The 18409-nt window shown below is 62.7% G+C and overlaps 3 non-coding genes across 3 annotated transcripts; all 3 read right to left on the bottom strand.

Moving 5' to 3' along the window:
• Window positions 1-1113: 1113 nt before the first annotated feature.
• LOC131868659 (5S ribosomal RNA) lies at window positions 1114-1232 on the bottom strand. The gene has a single exon (XR_009367106.1). It is a non-coding gene; the product is annotated as a 5S ribosomal RNA (ribosomal RNA).
• Window positions 1233-9037: 7805 nt separating this feature from the next.
• LOC131868658 (5S ribosomal RNA) lies at window positions 9038-9156 on the bottom strand. The gene has a single exon (XR_009367105.1). It is a non-coding gene; the product is annotated as a 5S ribosomal RNA (ribosomal RNA).
• Window positions 9157-16960: 7804 nt separating this feature from the next.
• Window positions 16961-17079, bottom strand: LOC131868694 (5S ribosomal RNA). Its single transcript, XR_009367141.1, has one exon. It is a non-coding gene; the product is annotated as a 5S ribosomal RNA (ribosomal RNA).
• Window positions 17080-18409: the final 1330 nt, after the last annotated feature.

Here is an 18409-nt window from a genome sequence, read left to right as displayed (position 1 = left end):
CCACGAAGTCGAAAGTCGGGTTAATTGCATTGTTTTCCCCGGGTGCGCTCCGAGGTGCGCAACATCGGCGCGCACCAAGGAGGGCTCCGAAGTGTGCTCCAAGGTGCGCACGATGGCGTGCACCTCTGGTGCGCACGATTCGGAGCTCGGTTTGACCGGGGTGCGCACACCTTGGCTGGGTTGCGCACCTTTTGTGCGCTCCAAGGTGCGCACGAAGTCGGAGCTCGGTTTGCCCCGGGTGCGCACCTTCGCCAGGGTGCGCACCTTGATGCGCACGCCTTGGCTGGGCTGCGCACCTTGGTGGGCGCCATGGTGCGCACCTTTCGTGCGCTCCAAGGTGCGCACGAAGTCGGAGCTCGGTTTGCCCCGGGTGCGCACCTTGGTGGGCGCCATGGTGCACTCCGAGGTGCCCAAGATTGGTGCGCACCAAGGAGCGCTCCGAAGTGCGCTCCAAGGTGCGCGCGAAGTCGAAAGTTGGGTTAATTGTCCGGTTTGCCTCGGGTGCGCACCTTGCGTGCACCTTCGCCAGGGTGGGCGCCTTGGTGCGCACACCTTGGCTGGGCTGCGCACACCTTGGCACCCGCGTTTCCTTCATTTTAAATTTTTTTTTTTTACAATCTCTCAAGTGGGAAATTCTATAATCTCAACTTTTTTTGCCTTTTCAGGAAACTTTTGAATGGAGCGCATCATTGGTGCGCTCCGAAGTGTGCTCCAAAGCTCTCTCCAGCTGCGTGCACCTGCCCCGGCCGCGCACCCGGCCCCGCCCAGCTTCGCTCACCTGTCCCGGGCGTCTGGTGCGGAACCTTAGAGTAAGAAACATCACCGTGCACCTTGGCCAACGTGCGCGACTCGACCGAGCGCGCACTGGCCGAGGTGCACACCGATTTCACCTGGGTGCGCGCGCAGCACCTCGGGCGCACCGGGGTGCGCGCACAACGCCCGGGTTGCACCGTGGCCTGTGTGCTCGGGGCGCCTCGGGTGCGCGCTCGGTGTCGCCCCCGCGCGCGCGGTAGTGCGGGCAGCGCACCCCGGCCCGGCCCGGCCCCGACGAGAACGCAAACGGGCAAAAGGTTTATTCAAATAGCATTGCGACGCCCGGCGAAAAACTAAAAAAGGGTGCAACACCGGGACTTCCCGGGAGGTCACCCATCCCAGTACTACTCCGGCCCAAGCGCGCTTAACTGCGGAGTTCTGATGGGATCCGGTGCACTAACGCTGGTATGATCGCACCCGTTATGAGCTTGTCGCAGTGTGTACTTAGCAAACCGCGACCCACGTGCGAATCCACCCCGGCCACCCACCCCCGTCGAGGTGCACACCCTCCCTCGCGAAGTGCGCCCCGTTCGCCAAGTGTGAGCCCTGCCCGGGTGCGCGCACCTTGCTAGGGCGTCGGGTGTGCACCCGGCCCGGCCTACGTGCGTGCACCTGGAGGGGGCGTCGTGTGCGTGCAGTGTCCCGTCTGCAACGCGGTGCCCACACACCACCTCGGGCGCAACGACCTGCGCTCACATGTGGGCCGAGTGCACCTTGGTGCATGTTCGGGGCGCCTCGGGTGCACGCTCGATCTTGCCCCGGTGCACCAAGGCGCTCGGTTTGCCCCGGGTGCGCACTTGGTGCAAGGTGGGCACCCAAAATAGGGATCAAGCACCAAAACACAAGTTTCGGGATGCAAAATGGGACCCAAGGACCACAAATGCGTTCCAAGACCCATGATGGGTCCACGAGAACAAAAATGTGTTCCGAGACTTAATAAACAAATATTGGGTTTTAGGAGAAGAAACATGCTCTGATGCCCAAAACGAGAATCGACCCCGAAAAGGCCACAGGCCAAAAGTGGGATGCGAGACAAAAAAAAATGGGACCCGAGGACCAAAATTGGGTTCCCAGGTCGAAGACAGGGCAACCGGACAAGAAACGACCTCTAAGGCTCGAAATGAGTCCCGACGACTAAAACTTGACAAGAAGCACCCATCAGGCACCCAACTCGACACCCATGGGATGCCGACCCACCCGGGCTTCCACCTAGCACACCTTGGCACCCACCCACCCTCGCACCCAACCTCGCACCCAACTTAGCACCTTTGAACCCACATTGGCACTCACCCTGACCCTGGCACCTTGGAACCCACATTGGCACTCACCTTGACCCTGGCACCCACCTTTGCACTCACCTTGGGACCCACCCTGGCTCCCACCTCGGCACCCACCCAGACACCCACCTTGGTTCCTTGGCACCCACCTTGGATCCTTGGCACCCACCCCGACACCCACCTTGGCACGCAACTTGGCTACTTGCCACCCACCTTGGCTCCTTGACGCCCACCCCGACAACCACCCCGTGACCTACCCTGGCTAGGGTTGGTGCACACCCACCCTGGTGCCCACCTTGGCACCCACCCTATGACCCACCTTGGCACGCACCTTAGTACCCACCCCGTTACCCACCCTAGGACCCACCCCGTGACCCACCTTGGCCAGGGTGGGTGCCTTGGTGCGCACAACTTGCCTGGGCTGCACACCAGGGCGGGCTCAAGATGGCACCCGCGTTCCGTTTTTTTCACTATCTTTCAAAACGGAAATTTTAAAATCTCATTTTTTTCTTTTTTTTGCCTTTTCTGGAAATTAGTGAAGGCAGCGCATCAAAGGTGCGCAATGCTGGTGCGAACCCGGGAGCGCTCCGATGTGTGCTCCAAGGTGCGGCGTGCACGAAGTCCGAGCCCGGTTTGCCCCGGGTGCGCACCTCGCGTGCACCTTCGCCGGGGTGAGCACCTTGGCTGGGTTGCGCGCCCTGGTGCGTACCAAGGAGCGCTCTGAAGTGTGCTCCAAGGTGCGGCGTGCACGAAGTCGGAGCCCGGTTTGCCCCGGGTGTGCACCTCGGGTGCGCACCTCGCGTGCACCTTCGCTGCGGTGGGCACCTTGGCTGGGTTGCGCGCCTTGGTGGGCACCATGCAGTGCACGAAGTCGGAGCCCGGTTTGCCCCGGGCGCGCACCTCCGCCAGGGTGGGCACCTTGGTGCGCACAACTTGCCTGGGCTGCGCATCAGGAAGGGCTCAAGATGGCACCCGCGTTCCGTTTTTTTCACTATCTTTCAGAACGGAAATTTTAAAATATCGTTTTTTTTTGCCTTTTCTGGAAATTAGTGAAGGCAGCGCATCAAAGGTGCGCAACGCTGGTGCGAACCTGGGAGCGCTCCGATGTGTGCTCCAAGGTGCGGCGTGCACGAAGTCGGAGCCCGGTTTGCCTCGGGTGCGCCCTGGTGGGCACCATGGTGCGCACCAAGGAGCGCTCCGAAGTGTGCTCCAAGGTGCGGCCTGCACGAAGTCGGAGCCCGGTTTGCCCCGGGTGTGCACCTCGGGTGGGCACCTTGGTGCGCATGCCTTGCCTGGGCTGCGCACCAGGGCGGGCTCAAGATGGCACCCGCGTTCCTTTTTTTTCACTATCTTTCAAAACGGAAATTTTAAAATCTCATTTTTTTTTGCCTTTTTCTGGAAATTAGTGAAGGCAGCGCATCAAAGGTGCGCACCTCGCTGCCCACCACGGTGCGCAACGCCGGTGGGCACCCGGGAGTGCTTCGAAGTGTGCTCCAAGGTGCTGCGTGCACGTTGTCGGAGCCCGGTTTGCCCCGGGTGCGCACCTCGCGTGCACCTTCGTCGGGGTGGGCACCTTGGCTTGGTTTGCCCCGGCTGCGCTCCGAAGCGGGGTTATTGGAGCGCCGCCTCTTTTTTTGTCGGAGCGTTTGGTGGGGTTTCTCGCATTGGCTCTTCCGAGGCCCGGTTGCCACCCTGGCGCGCACGAAGTCGGAAGTAGGGTTAATTGCCCGGGTGCGCACCTTTGCCAGGGTGGCACCTTACCTGGGCTGCGCACCAGGGCGGGCTCAAGATGGCACGCGCGTTCCGTTTTTTTCACTATCTTTCAAAACGGAAATTTTAAAATCTCCTTTTTTTTTTGCCTTTTCTGGAAATTAGTGAAGGCAGCGCATCAAAGGTGCGCACCTCGCTGCCCACCTTGGTGTGCTCTGAGGTGCGCACCCGGGAGCGCTACGAAGTGTGCTCCAAGGTGCGGCGTGCACGTTGTCGGAGCCCGGTTTGCCCCGGGTGCGCACCTCGCCTGCACCTTGGCCGGGGTGGGCACCTTGGCTGGGTTTGCCCAGGGTGCGCTCCGAAGCGGGGTTACTGGAGCGCCCCCTCTTTTTTTGTCAGAGAGTTTGGTGGGGTTTCTCGCATTGGCTCTTCCCAGGCCCGGTTGTTGGGTGCGCTCCCACCCTGGCGCGCGCGAAGTTGGAAGTTGGGTTAATTGCCCGGGCGCGCACCTTCGCCAGGGTGGGCACCTTGGTGCGCAAACCTTGGCTGGGCTGCGCACCAGGGCGGGCTCAAGATGGCACCAGCATTCCCTTTTTCTCACTATCTTTCAAAACGGAAATTTTAAAATCTCGTTTTTTTTTTGCCTTTTATGGAAATTAGTGAAGGCATCGCATCAAAGGTGCGCACCTCGCTGCCCACCTTGGTGTGCTCCGAGGTGCCCACCACGGTGCGCAACGCCGGTGCGAACCCGGGAGCGCCCCGATGTGTGCTCCAAGGTGCGGCGTGCACGAAGTCGGACCCCGGTTTGCCCCGGGTGCGCACCTCGCGTGCACCTTGGTGCGCACACCTTGGCTGGGTTGCGCGGCCTGGTGGGCACCATGGTGCGCACCAAGGAGCGCTCCGAAGTGTGCTCCAAGGTGCGGCGTGCACGAAGTCGGAGCCCGGTTTGCCCCGGGTGCGCACCTTCGCCGCGGTGGGCACCATGGCGTGCACGAAGTCGGAGCCCGGTTTGCCCCGGGTGCGCACCTCGCGTGCACCTTCGCCGGGGTGGGCACCTCGGCTGGGTTGCGCGCCCTGGTGCGCACCAAGGAGCGCTCTGAAGTGTGCTCCAAGGTGCGGCGTGCACGAAGTCGGAGCCCGGTTTGCCCCGGGTGTGCACCTCGCGTGCACCTTCGCTGCGGTGGGCACCTTGGCTGGGTTGCGCGCCTTGGTGGGCACCATGCAGTGCACGAAGTCGGAGCCCGGTTTGCCCCGGGCGCGCACCTCCGCCAGGGTGGGCACCTTGGTGCGCACAACTTGCCTGGGCTGCGCACCAGGAAGGGCTCAAGATGGCACCCGCGTTCCGTTTTTTTCACTATCTTTCAGAACGGAAATTTTAAAATATCGTTTTTTTTTGCCTTTTCTGGAAATTAGTGAAGGCAGCGCATCAAAGGTGCGCAACGCTGGTGCGAACCTGGGAGCGCTCCGATGTGTGCTCCAAGGTGCGGCGTGCACGAAGTCGGACCCCGGTTTGCCCCGGGTGCGCACCTCGCGTGCACCTTGGTGCGCACACCTTGGCTGGGTTGCGCGCCCTGGTGGGCACCATGGTGCGCACCAAGGAGCGCTCCGAAGTGTGCTCCAAGGTGCGGCGTGCACGAAGTCGGAGCCCGGTTTGCCCCGGGTGCGCACCTCGCGTGCACCTTCGCCGCGGTGGGCACCATGGCGTGCACGAAGTCGGAGCCCGGTTTGCCCCGGGTGCGCACCTCGCGTGCACCTTCGCCGGGGTGGGCACCTTAGTGTGCAGACCTTGGCTGGGTTGCGCGCCCTGGTGGGCACCATGGTGCGCACCAAGGAGCGCTCCGAAGTGTGCTCCAAGGTGCGGCCTGCACGAAGTCGGAGCCCGGTTTGCCCCGGGTGTGCACCTCGGGTGGGCACCTTGGTGCGCATGCCTTGCCTGGGCTGCGCACCAGGGCGGGCTCAAGATGGCACCCGCGTTCCTTTTTTTTCACTATCTTTCAAAACGGAAATTTTAAAATCTCATTTTTTTTTGCCTTTTTCTGGAAATTAGTGAAGGCAGCGCATCAAAGGTGCGCACCTCGCTGCCCACCACGGTGCGCAACGCCGGTGGGCACCCGGGAGTGCTTCGAAGTGTGCTCCAAGGTGCTGCGTGCACGTTGTCGGAGCCCGGTTTGCCCCGGGTGCGCACCTCGCGTGCACCTTCGTCGGGGTGGGCACCTTGGCTGGGTTTGCCCCGGCTGTGCTCCGAAGCGGGGTTATTGGAGCGCCGCCTCTTTTTTTGTCGGAGCGTTTGGTGGGGTTTCTCGCATTGGCTCTTCCGAGGCCCGGTTGCCACCCTGGCGCGCACGAAGTCGGAAGTAGGGTTAATTGCCCGGGTGCGCACCTTTGCCAGGGTGGGCACCTTACCTGGGCTGCGCACCAGGGCGGGCTCAAGATGGCACGCGCGTTCCGTTTTTTTCACTATCTTTCAAAACGGAAATTTTAAAATCTCCTTTTTTTTTTGCCTTTTCTGGAAATTAGTGAAGGCAGCGCATCAAAGGTGCGCACCTCGCTGCCCACCTTGGTGTGCTCTGAGGTGCGCACCCGGGAGCGCTACGAAGTGTGCTCCAAGGTGCGGCGTGCACGTTGTCGGAGCCCGGTTTGCCCCGGGTGCGCACCTCGCCTGCACCTTGGCCGGGGTGGGCACCTTGGCTGGGTTTGCCCAGGGTGCGCTCCGAAGCGGGGTTACTGGAGCGCCCCCTCTTTTTTTGTCAGAGCGTTTGGTGGGGTTTCTCGCATTGGCTCTTCCCAGGCCCGGTTGTTGGGTGCGCTCCCACCCTGGCGCGCGCGAAGTTGGAAGTTGGGTTAATTGCCCGGGCGCGCACCTTCGCCAGGGTGGGCACCTTGGTGCGCACACCTTGGCTGGGCTGCGCACCAGGGCGGGCTCAAGATGGCACCAGCATTCCCTTTTTCTCACTATCTTTCAAAACGGAAATTTTAAAATCTCGTTTTTTTTTTGCCTTTTATGGAAATTAGTGAAGGCATCGCATCAAAGGTGCGCACCTCGCTGCCCACCTTGGTGTGCTCCGAGGTGCCCACCACGGTGCGCAACGCCGGTGCGAACCCGGGAGCGCCCCGATGTGTGCTCCAAGGTGCGGCGTGCACGAAGTCGGACCCCGGTTTGCCCCGGGTGCGCACCTCGCGTGCACCTTGGTGCGCACACCTTGGCTGGGTTGCGCGGCCTGGTGGGCACCATGGTGCGCACCAAGGAGCGCTCCGAAGTGTGCTCCAAGGTGCGGCGTGCACGAAGTCGGAGCCCGGTTTGCCCCGGGTACGCACCTCGCGTGCACCTTCGCCGGGGTGGGCACCTCGGCTGGGTTGCGCGCCCTGGTGCGCACCAAGGAGCGCTCCGAAGTGTGCTCCAAGGTGCGGCGTGCACGAAGTCGGAGCCCGGTTTGCCCCGGGTGCGCACCTTCGCCGCGGTGCGCACCATGGCGTGCACGAAGTCGGAGCCCGGTTTGCCCCGGGTGCGCACCTCGCGTGCACCTTCGGCGGGGTTGCGCGCCCTGGTGGGCACCATGGTGCGCACCAAGGAGCGCTCCGAAGTGTGCTCCAAGGTGCGGCGTGCACGAAGTCGGAGCCCGGTTTGCCCCGGGTGCGCACCTCGCGTGCACCTTCGGCGGGGTTGCGCGCCCTGGTGGGCACCATGGTGCGCACCAAGGAGCGCTCCGAAGTGTGCTCCAAGGTGCGGCGTGCACGAAGTCGGAGCCCGGTTTGCCCCGGGTGCGCACCTCGCGTGCACCTTCGCCGCGGTGGGCACCATGGCGTGCACGAAGTCGGAGCCCGGTTTGCCCCGGGTGCGCACCTCGCGTGCACCTTCGCCGGGGTGGGCACCTCGGCTGGGTTGCGCGCCCTGGTGCGCACCAAGGAGCGCTCCGAAGTGTGCTCCAAGGTGCGGCGTGCACGAAGTCGGAGCCCGGTTTGCCCCGGGTGCGCACCTCGCGTGCACCTTCGCCAGGGTGGGCACCTCGGTGCGCACACCTTCTCAATGTTTTCTTGCCTTTTCTGGAAATTGGTGAAGGCAGCGCATCAAAGGTGCGCACCTCGGTGTGCTCCGAGGTGCGAACCCGAGAGCGCTCCGAGGTGCCCACGAAGTCGAAAGTCGGGTTAATTGCATTGTTTTCCCCGGGTGCGCTCCGAGGTGCGCAACATCGGCGCGCACCAAGGAGGGCTCCGAAGTGTGCTCCAAGGTGCGCACGATGGCGTGCACCTCTGGTGCGCACGATTCGGAGCTCGGTTTGACCGGGGTGCGCACACCTTGGCTGGGTTGCGCACCTTTTGTGCGCTCCAAGGTGCGCACGAAGTCGGAGCTCGGTTTGCCCCGGGTGCGCACCTTCGCCAGGGTGCGCACCTTGATGCGCACGCCTTGGCTGGGCTGCGCACCTTGGTGGGCGCCATGGTGCGCACCTTTCGTGCGCTCCAAGGTGCGCACGAAGTCGGAGCTCGGTTTGCCCCGGGTGCGCACCTTGGTGGGCGCCATGGTGCACTCCGAGGTGCCCAAGATTGGTGCGCACCAAGGAGCGCTCCGAAGTGCGCTCCAAGGTGCGCGCGAAGTCGAAAGTTGGGTTAATTGTCCGGTTTGCCTCGGGTGCGCACCTTGCGTGCACCTTCGCCAGGGTGGGCGCCTTGGTGCGCACACCTTGGCTGGGCTGCGCACACCTTGGCACCCGCGTTTCCTTCATTTTAAATTTTTTTTTTTTACAATCTCTCAAGTGGGAAATTCTATAATCTCAACTTTTTTTGCCTTTTCAGGAAACTTTTGAATGGAGCGCATCATTGGTGCGCTCCGAAGTGTGCTCCAAAGCTCTCTCCAGCTGCGTGCACCTGCCCCGGCCGCGCACCCGGCCCCGCCCAGCTTCGCTCACCTGTCCCGGGCGTCTGGTGCGGAACCTTAGAGTAAGAAACATCACCGTGCACCTTGGCCAACGTGCGCGACTCGACCGAGCGCGCACTGGCCGAGGTGCACACCGATTTCACCTGGGTGCGCGCGCAGCACCTCGGGCGCACCGGGGTGCGCGCACAACGCCCGGGTTGCACCGTGGCCTGTGTGCTCGGGGCGCCTCGGGTGCGCGCTCGGTGTCGCCCCCGCGCGCGCGGTAGTGCGGGCAGCGCACCCCGGCCCGGCCCGGCCCCGACGAGAACGCAAACGGGCAAAAGGTTTATTCAAATAGCATTGCGACGCCCCGGCGAAAAACTAAAAAAGGGTGCAACACCGGGACTTCCCGGGAGGTCACCCATCCCAGTACTACTCCGGCCCAAGCGCGCTTAACTGCGGAGTTCTGATGGGATCCGGTGCACTAACGCTGGTATGATCGCACCCGTTATGAGCTTGTCGCAGTGTGTACTTAGCAAACCGCGACCCACGTGCGAATCCACCCCGGCCACCCACCCCCGTCGAGGTGCACACCCTCCCTCGCGAAGTGCGCCCCGTTCGCCAAGTGTGAGCCCTGCCCGGGTGCGCGCACCTTGCTAGGGCGTCGGGTGTGCACCCGGCCCGGCCTACGTGCGTGCACCTGGAGGGGGCGTCGTGTGCGTGCAGTGTCCCGTCTGCAACGCGGTGCCCACACACCACCTCGGGCGCAACGACCTGCGCTCACATGTGGGCCGAGTGCACCTTGGTGCATGTTCGGGGCGCCTCGGGTGCACGCTCGATCTTGCCCCGGTGCACCAAGGCGCTCGGTTTGCCCCGGGTGCGCACTTGGTGCAAGGTGGGCACCCAAAATAGGGATCAAGCACCAAAACACAAGTTTCGGGATGCAAAATGGGACCCAAGGACCACAAATGCGTTCCAAGACCCATGATGGGTCCACGAGAACAAAAATGTGTTCCGAGACTTAATAAACAAATATTGGGTTTTAGGAGAAGAAACATGCTCTGATGCCCAAAACGAGAATCGACCCCGAAAAGGCCACAGGCCAAAAGTGGGATGCGAGACAAAAAAAAATGGGACCCGAGGACCAAAATTGGGTTCCCAGGTCGAAGACAGGGCAACCGGACAAGAAACGACCTCTAAGGCTCGAAATGAGTCCCGACGACTAAAACTTGACAAGAAGCACCCATCAGGCACCCAACTCGACACCCATGGGATGCCGACCCACCCGGGCTTCCACCTAGCACACCTTGGCACCCACCCACCCTCGCACCCAACCTCGCACCCAACTTAGCACCTTTGAACCCACATTGGCACTCACCCTGACCCTGGCACCTTGGAACCCACATTGGCACTCACCTTGACCCTGGCACCCACCTTTGCACTCACCTTGGGACCCACCCTGGCTCCCACCTCGGCACCCACCCAGACACCCACCTTGGTTCCTTGGCACCCACCTTGGATCCTTGGCACCCACCCCGACACCCACCTTGGCACGCAACTTGGCTACTTGCCACCCACCTTGGCTCCTTGACGCCCACCCCGACAACCACCCCGTGACCTACCCTGGCTAGGGTTGGTGCACACCCACCCTGGTGCCCACCTTGGCACCCACCCTATGACCCACCTTGGCACGCACCTTAGTACCCACCCCGTTACCCACCCTAGGACCCACCCCGTGACCCACCTTGGCCAGGGTGGGTGCCTTGGTGCGCACAACTTGCCTGGGCTGCACACCAGGGCGGGCTCAAGATGGCACCCGCGTTCCGTTTTTTTCACTATCTTTCAAAACGGAAATTTTAAAATCTCATTTTTTTCTTTTTTTTGCCTTTTCTGGAAATTAGTGAAGGCAGCGCATCAAAGGTGCGCAATGCTGGTGCGAACCCGGGAGCGCTCCGATGTGTGCTCCAAGGTGCGGCGTGCACGAAGTCCGAGCCCGGTTTGCCCCGGGTGCGCACCTCGCGTGCACCTTCGCCGGGGTGAGCACCTTGGCTGGGTTGCGCGCCCTGGTGCGTACCAAGGAGCGCTCTGAAGTGTGCTCCAAGGTGCGGCGTGCACGAAGTCGGAGCCCGGTTTGCCCCGGGTGTGCACCTCGGGTGCGCACCTCGCGTGCACCTTCGCTGCGGTGGGCACCTTGGCTGGGTTGCGCGCCTTGGTGGGCACCATGCAGTGCACGAAGTCGGAGCCCGGTTTGCCCCGGGCGCGCACCTCCGCCAGGGTGGGCACCTTGGTGCGCACAACTTGCCTGGGCTGCGCATCAGGAAGGGCTCAAGATGGCACCCGCGTTCCGTTTTTTTCACTATCTTTCAGAACGGAAATTTTAAAATATCGTTTTTTTTTGCCTTTTCTGGAAATTAGTGAAGGCAGCGCATCAAAGGTGCGCAACGCTGGTGCGAACCTGGGAGCGCTCCGATGTGTGCTCCAAGGTGCGGCGTGCACGAAGTCGGAGCCCGGTTTGCCTCGGGTGCGCCCTGGTGGGCACCATGGTGCGCACCAAGGAGCGCTCCGAAGTGTGCTCCAAGGTGCGGCCTGCACGAAGTCGGAGCCCGGTTTGCCCCGGGTGTGCACCTCGGGTGGGCACCTTGGTGCGCATGCCTTGCCTGGGCTGCGCACCAGGGCGGGCTCAAGATGGCACCCGCGTTCCTTTTTTTTCACTATCTTTCAAAACGGAAATTTTAAAATCTCATTTTTTTTTGCCTTTTTCTGGAAATTAGTGAAGGCAGCGCATCAAAGGTGCGCACCTCGCTGCCCACCACAGTGCGCAACGCCGGTGGGCACCCGGGAGTGCTTCGAAGTGTGCTCCAAGGTGCTGCGTGCACGTTGTCGGAGCCCGGTTTGCCCCGGGTGCGCACCTCGCGTGCACCTTCGTCGGGGTGGGCACCTTGGCTTGGTTTGCCCCGGCTGCGCTCCGAAGCGGGGTTATTGGAGCGCCGCCTCTTTTTTTGTCGGAGCGTTTGGTGGGGTTTCTCGCATTGGCTCTTCCGAGGCCCGGTTGCCACCCTGGCGCGCACGAAGTCGGAAGTAGGGTTAATTGCCCGGGTGCGCACCTTTGCCAGGGTGGCACCTTACCTGGGCTGCGCACCAGGGCGGGCTCAAGATGGCACGCGCGTTCCGTTTTTTTCACTATCTTTCAAAACGGAAATTTTAAAATCTCCTTTTTTTTTTGCCTTTTCTGGAAATTAGTGAAGGCAGCGCATCAAAGGTGCGCACCTCGCTGCCCACCTTGGTGTGCTCTGAGGTGCGCACCCGGGAGCGCTACGAAGTGTGCTCCAAGGTGCGGCGTGCACGTTGTCGGAGCCCGGTTTGCCCCGGGTGCGCACCTCGCCTGCACCTTGGCCGGGGTGGGCACCTTGGCTGGGTTTGCCCAGGGTGCGCTCCGAAGCGGGGTTACTGGAGCGCCCCCTCTTTTTTTGTCAGAGAGTTTGGTGGGGTTTCTCGCATTGGCTCTTCCCAGGCCCGGTTGTTGGGTGCGCTCCCACCCTGGCGCGCGCGAAGTTGGAAGTTGGGTTAATTGCCCGGGCGCGCACCTTCGCCAGGGTGGGCACCTTGGTGCGCAAACCTTGGCTGGGCTGCGCACCAGGGCGGGCTCAAGATGGCACCAGCATTCCCTTTTTCTCACTATCTTTCAAAACGGAAATTTTAAAATCTCGTTTTTTTTTTGCCTTTTATGGAAATTAGTGAAGGCATCGCATCAAAGGTGCGCACCTCGCTGCCCACCTTGGTGTGCTCCGAGGTGCCCACCACGGTGCGCAACGCCGGTGCGAACCCGGGAGCGCCCCGATGTGTGCTCCAAGGTGCGGCGTGCACGAAGTCGGACCCCGGTTTGCCCCGGGTGCGCACCTCGCGTGCACCTTGGTGCGCACACCTTGGCTGGGTTGCGCGGCCTGGTGGGCACCATGGTGCGCACCAAGGAGCGCTCCGAAGTGTGCTCCAAGGTGCGGCGTGCACGAAGTCGGAGCCCGGTTTGCCCCGGGTGCGCACCTTCGCCGCGGTGGGCACCATGGCGTGCACGAAGTCGGAGCCCGGTTTGCCCCGGGTGCGCACCTCGCGTGCACCTTCGCCGGGGTGGGCACCTCGGCTGGGTTGCGCGCCCTGGTGCGCACCAAGGAGCGCTCTGAAGTGTGCTCCAAGGTGCGGCGTGCACGAAGTCGGAGCCCGGTTTGCCCCGGGTGTGCACCTCGCGTGCACCTTCGCTGCGGTGGGCACCTTGGCTGGGTTGCGCGCCTTGGTGGGCACCATGCAGTGCACGAAGTCGGAGCCCGGTTTGCCCCGGGCGCGCACCTCCGCCAGGGTGGGCACCTTGGTGCGCACAACTTGCCTGGGCTGCGCACCAGGAAGGGCTCAAGATGGCACCCGCGTTCCGTTTTTTTCACTATCTTTCAGAACGGAAATTTTAAAATATCGTTTTTTTTTGCCTTTTCTGGAAATTAGTGAAGGCAGCGCATCAAAGGTGCGCAACGCTGGTGCGAACCTGGGAGCGCTCCGATGTGTGCTCCAAGGTGCGGCGTGCACGAAGTCGGACCCCGGTTTGCCCCGGGTGCGCACCTCGCGTGCACCTTGGTGCGCACACCTTGGCTGGGTTGCGCGCCCTGGTGGGCACCATGGTGCGCACCAAGGAGCGCTCCGAAGTGTGCTCCAAGGTGCGGCGTGCACGAAGTCGGAGCCCGGTTTGCCCCGGGTGCGCACCTCGCGTGCACCTTCGCCGCGGTGGGCACCATGGCGTGCACGAAGTCGGAGCCCGGTTTGCCCCGGGTGCGCACCTCGCGTGCACCTTCGCCGGGGTGGGCACCTTAGTGTGCAGACCTTGGCTGGGTTGCGCGCCCTGGTGGGCACCATGGTGCGCACCAAGGAGCGCTCCGAAGTGTGCTCCAAGGTGCGGCCTGCACGAAGTCGGAGCCCGGTTTGCCCCGGGTGTGCACCTCGGGTGGGCACCTTGGTGCGCATGCCTTGCCTGGGCTGCGCACCAGGGCGGGCTCAAGATGGCACCCGCGTTCCTTTTTTTTCACTATCTTTCAAAACGGAAATTTTAAAATCTCATTTTTTTTTGCCTTTTTCTGGAAATTAGTGAAGGCAGCGCATCAAAGGTGCGCACCTCGCTGCCCACCACGGTGCGCAACGCCGGTGGGCACCCGGGAGTGCTTCGAAGTGTGCTCCAAGGTGCTGCGTGCACGTTGTCGGAGCCCGGTTTGCCCCGGGTGCGCACCTCGCGTGCACCTTCGTCGGGGTGGGCACCTTGGCTGGGTTTGCCCCGGCTGCGCTCCGAAGCGGGGTTATTGGAGCGCCGCCTCTTTTTTTGTCGGAGCGTTTGGTGGGGTTTCTCGCATTGGCTCTTCCGAGGCCCGGTTGCCACCCTGGCGCGCACGAAGTCGGAAGTAGGGTTAATTGCCCGGGTGCGCACCTTTGCCAGGGTGGGCACCTTACCTGGGCTGCGCACCAGGGCGGGCTCAAGATGGCACGCGCGTTCCGTTTTTTTCACTATCTTTCAAAACGGAAATTTTAAAATCTCCTTTTTTTTTTGCCTTTTCTGGAAATTAGTGAAGGCAGCGCATCAAAGGTGCGCACCTCGCTGCCCACCTTGGTGTGCTCTGAGGTGCGCACCCGGGAGCGCTACGAAGTGTGCTCCAAGGTGCGGCGTGCACGTTGTCGGAGCCCGGTTTGCCCCGGGTGCGCACCTCGCCTGCACCTTGGCCGGGGTGGGCACCTTGGCTGGGTTTGCCCAGGGTGCGCTCCGAAGCGGGGTTACTGGAGCGCCCCCTCTTTTTTTGTCAGAGCGTTTGGTGGGGTTTCTCGCATTGGCTCTTCCCAGGCCCGGTTGTTGGGTGCGCTCCCACCCTGGCGCGCGCGAAGTTGGAAGTTGGGTTAATTGCCCGGGCGCGCACCTTCGCCAGGGTGGGCACCTTGGTGCGCACACCTTGGCTGGGCTGCGCACCAGGGCGGGCTCAAGATGGCACCAGCATTCCCTTTTTCTCACTATCTTTCAAAACGGAAATTTTAAAATCTCGTTTTTTTTTTGCCTTTTATGGAAATTAGTGAAGGCATCGCATCAAAGGTGCGCACCTCGCTGCCCACCTTGGTGTGCTCCGAGGTGCCCACCACGGTGCGCAACGCCGGTGCGAACCCGGGAGCGCCCCGATGTGTGCTCCAAGGTGCGGCGTGCACGAAGTCGGACCCCGGTTTGCCCCGGGTGCGCACCTCGCGTGCACCTTGGTGCGCACACCTTGGCTGGGTTGCGCGGCCTGGTGGGCACCATGGTGCGCACCAAGGAGCGCTCCGAAGTGTGCTCCAAGGTGCGGCGTGCACGAAGTCGGAGCCCGGTTTGCCCCGGGTACGCACCTCGCGTGCACCTTCGCCGGGGTGGGCACCTCGGCTGGGTTGCGCGCCCTGGTGCGCACCAAGGAGCGCTCCGAAGTGTGCTCCAAGGTGCGGCGTGCACGAAGTCGGAGCCCGGTTTGCCCCGGGTGCGCACCTTCGCCGCGGTGCGCACCATGGCGTGCACGAAGTCGGAGCCCGGTTTGCCCCGGGTGCGCACCTCGCGTGCACCTTCGGCGGGGTTGCGCGCCCTGGTGGGCACCATGGTGCGCACCAAGGAGCGCTCCGAAGTGTGCTCCAAGGTGCGGCGTGCACGAAGTCGGAGCCCGGTTTGCCCCGGGTGCGCACCTCGCGTGCACCTTCGGCGGGGTTGCGCGCCCTGGTGGGCACCATGGTGCGCACCAAGGAGCGCTCCGAAGTGTGCTCCAAGGTGCGGCGTGCACGAAGTCGGAGCCCGGTTTGCCCCGGGTGCGCACCTCGCGTGCACCTTCGCCGCGGTGGGCACCATGGCGTGCACGAAGTCGGAGCCCGGTTTGCCCCGGGTGCGCACCTCGCGTGCACCTTCGCCGGGGTGGGCACCTCGGCTGGGTTGCGCGCCCTGGTGCGCACCAAGGAGCGCTCCGAAGTGTGCTCCAAGGTGCGGCGTGCACGAAGTCGGAGCCCGGTTTGCCCCGGGTGCGCACCTCGCGTGCACCTTCGCCAGGGTGGGCACCTCGGTGCGCACACCTTCTCAATGTTTTCTTGCCTTTTCTGGAAATTGGTGAAGGCAGCGCATCAAAGGTGCGCACCTCGGTGTGCTCCGAGGTGCGAACCCGAGAGCGCTCCGAGGTGCCCACGAAGTCGAAAGTCGGGTTAATTGCATTGTTTTCCCCGGGTGCGCTCCGAGGTGCGCAACATCGGCGCGCACCAAGGAGGGCTCCGAAGTGTGCTCCAAGGTGCGCACGATGGCGTGCACCTCTGGTGCGCACGATTCGGAGCTCGGTTTGACCGGGGTGCGCACACCTTGGCTGGGTTGCGCACCTTTTGTGCGCTCCAAGGTGCGCACGAAGTCGGAGCTCGGTTTGCCCCGGGTGCGCACCTTCGCCAGGGTGCGCACCTTGATGCGCACGCCTTGGCTGGGCTGCGCACCTTGGTGGGCGCCATGGTGCGCACCTTTCGTGCGCTCCAAGGTGCGCACGAAGTCGGAGCTCGGTTTGCCCCGGGTGCGCACCTTGGTGGGCGCCATGGTGCACTCCGAGGTGCCCAAGATTGGTGCGCACCAAGGAGCGCTCCGAAGTGCGCTCCAAGGTGCGCGCGAAGTCGAAAGTTGGGTTAATTGTCCGGTTTGCCTCGGGTGCGCACCTTGCGTGCACCTTCGCCAGGGTGGGCGCCTTGGTGCGCACACCTTGGCTGGGCTGCGCACACCTTGGCACCCGCGTTTCCTTCATTTTAAATTTTTTTTTTTTACAATCTCTCAAGTGGGAAATTCTATAATCTCAACTTTTTTTGCCTTTTCAGGAAACTTTTGAATGGAGCGCATCATTGGTGCGCTCCGAAGTGTGCTCCAAAGCTCTCTCCAGCTGCGTGCACCTGCCCCGGCCGCGCACCCGGCCCCGCCCAGCTTCGCTCACCTGTCCCGGGCGTCTGGTGCGGAACCTTAGAGTAAGAAACATCACCGTGCACCTTGGCCAACGTGCGCGACTCGACCGAGCGCGCACTGGCCGAGGTGCACACCGATTTCACCTGGGTGCGCGCGCAGCACCTCGGGCGCACCGGGGTGCGCGCACAACGCCCGGGTTGCACCGTGGCCTGTGTGCTCGGGGCGCCTCGGGTGCGCGCTCGGTGTCGCCCCCGCGCGCGCGGTAGTGCGGGCAGCGCACCCCGGCCCGGCCCGGCCCCGACGAGAACGCAAACGGGCAAAAGGTTTATTCAAATAGCATTGCGACGCCCGGCGAAAAACTAAAAAAGGGTGCAACACCGGGACTTCCCGGGAGGTCACCCATCCCAGTACTACTCCGGCCCAAGCGCGCTTAACTGCGGAGTTCTGATGGGATCCGGTGCACTAACGCTGGTATGATCGCACCCGTTATGAGCTTGTCGCAGTGTGTACTTAGCAAACCGCGACCCACGTGCGAATCCACCCCGGCCACCCACCCCCGTCGAGGTGCACACCCTCCCTCGCGAAGTGCGCCCCGTTCGCCAAGTGTGAGCCCTGCCCGGGTGCGCGCACCTTGCTAGGGCGTCGGGTGTGCACCCGGCCCGGCCTACGTGCGTGCACCTGGAGGGGGCGTCGTGTGCGTGCAGTGTCCCGTCTGCAACGCGGTGCCCACACACCACCTCGGGCGCAACGACCTGCGCTCACATGTGGGCCGAGTGCACCTTGGTGCATGTTCGGGGCGCCTCGGGTGCACGCTCGATCTTGCCCCGGTGCACCAAGGCGCTCGGTTTGCCCCGGGTGCGCACTTGGTGCAAGGTGGGCACCCAAAATAGGGATCAAGCACCAAAACACAAGTTTCGGGATGCAAAATGGGACCCAAGGACCACAAATGCGTTCCAAGACCCATGATGGGTCCACGAGAACAAAAATGTGTTCCGAGACTTAATAAACAAATATTGGGTTTTAGGAGAAGAAACATGCTCTGATGCCCAAAACGAGAATCGACCCCGAAAAGGCCACAGGCCAAAAGTGGGATGCGAGACAAAAAAAAATGGGACCCGAGGACCAAAATTGGGTTCCCAGGTCGAAGACAGGGCAACCGGACAAGAAACGACCTCTAAGGCTCGAAATGAGTCCCGACGACTAAAACTTGACAAGAAGCACCCATCAGGCACCCAACTCGACACCCATGGGATGCCGACCCACCCGGGCTTCCACCTAGCACACCTTGGCACCCACCCACCCTCGCACCCAACCTCGCACCCAACTTAGCACCTTTGAACCCACATTGGCACTCACCCTGACCCTGGCACCTTGGAACCCACATTGGCACTCACCTTGACCCTGGCACCCACCTTTGCACTCACCTTGGGACCCACCCTGGCTCCCACCTCGGCACCCACCCAGACACCCACCTTGGTTCCTTGGCACCCACCTTGGATCCTTGGCACCCACCCCGACACCCACCTTGGCACGCAACTTGGCTACTTGCCACCCACCTTGGCTCCTTGACGCCCACCCCGACAACCACCCCGTGACCTACCCTGGCTAGGGTTGGTGCACACCCACCCTGGTGCCCACCTTGGCACCCACCCTATGACCCACCTTGGCACGCACCTTAGTACCCACCCCGTTACCCACCCTAGGACCCACCCCGTGACCCACCTTGGCCAGGGTGGGTGCCTTGGTGCGCACAACTTGCCTGGGCTGCACACCAGGGCGGGCTCAAGATGGCACCCGCGTTCCGTTTTTTTCACT

This window comes from Cryptomeria japonica, unplaced genomic scaffold (assembly GCF_030272615.1).
Source record: "Cryptomeria japonica unplaced genomic scaffold, Sugi_1.0 HiC_scaffold_212, whole genome shotgun sequence".
NCBI classification, from domain to species: Eukaryota; Viridiplantae; Streptophyta; class Pinopsida; order Cupressales; family Cupressaceae; genus Cryptomeria; species Cryptomeria japonica.
This window is presented reverse-complemented; position numbering and strand designations above follow the sequence as displayed.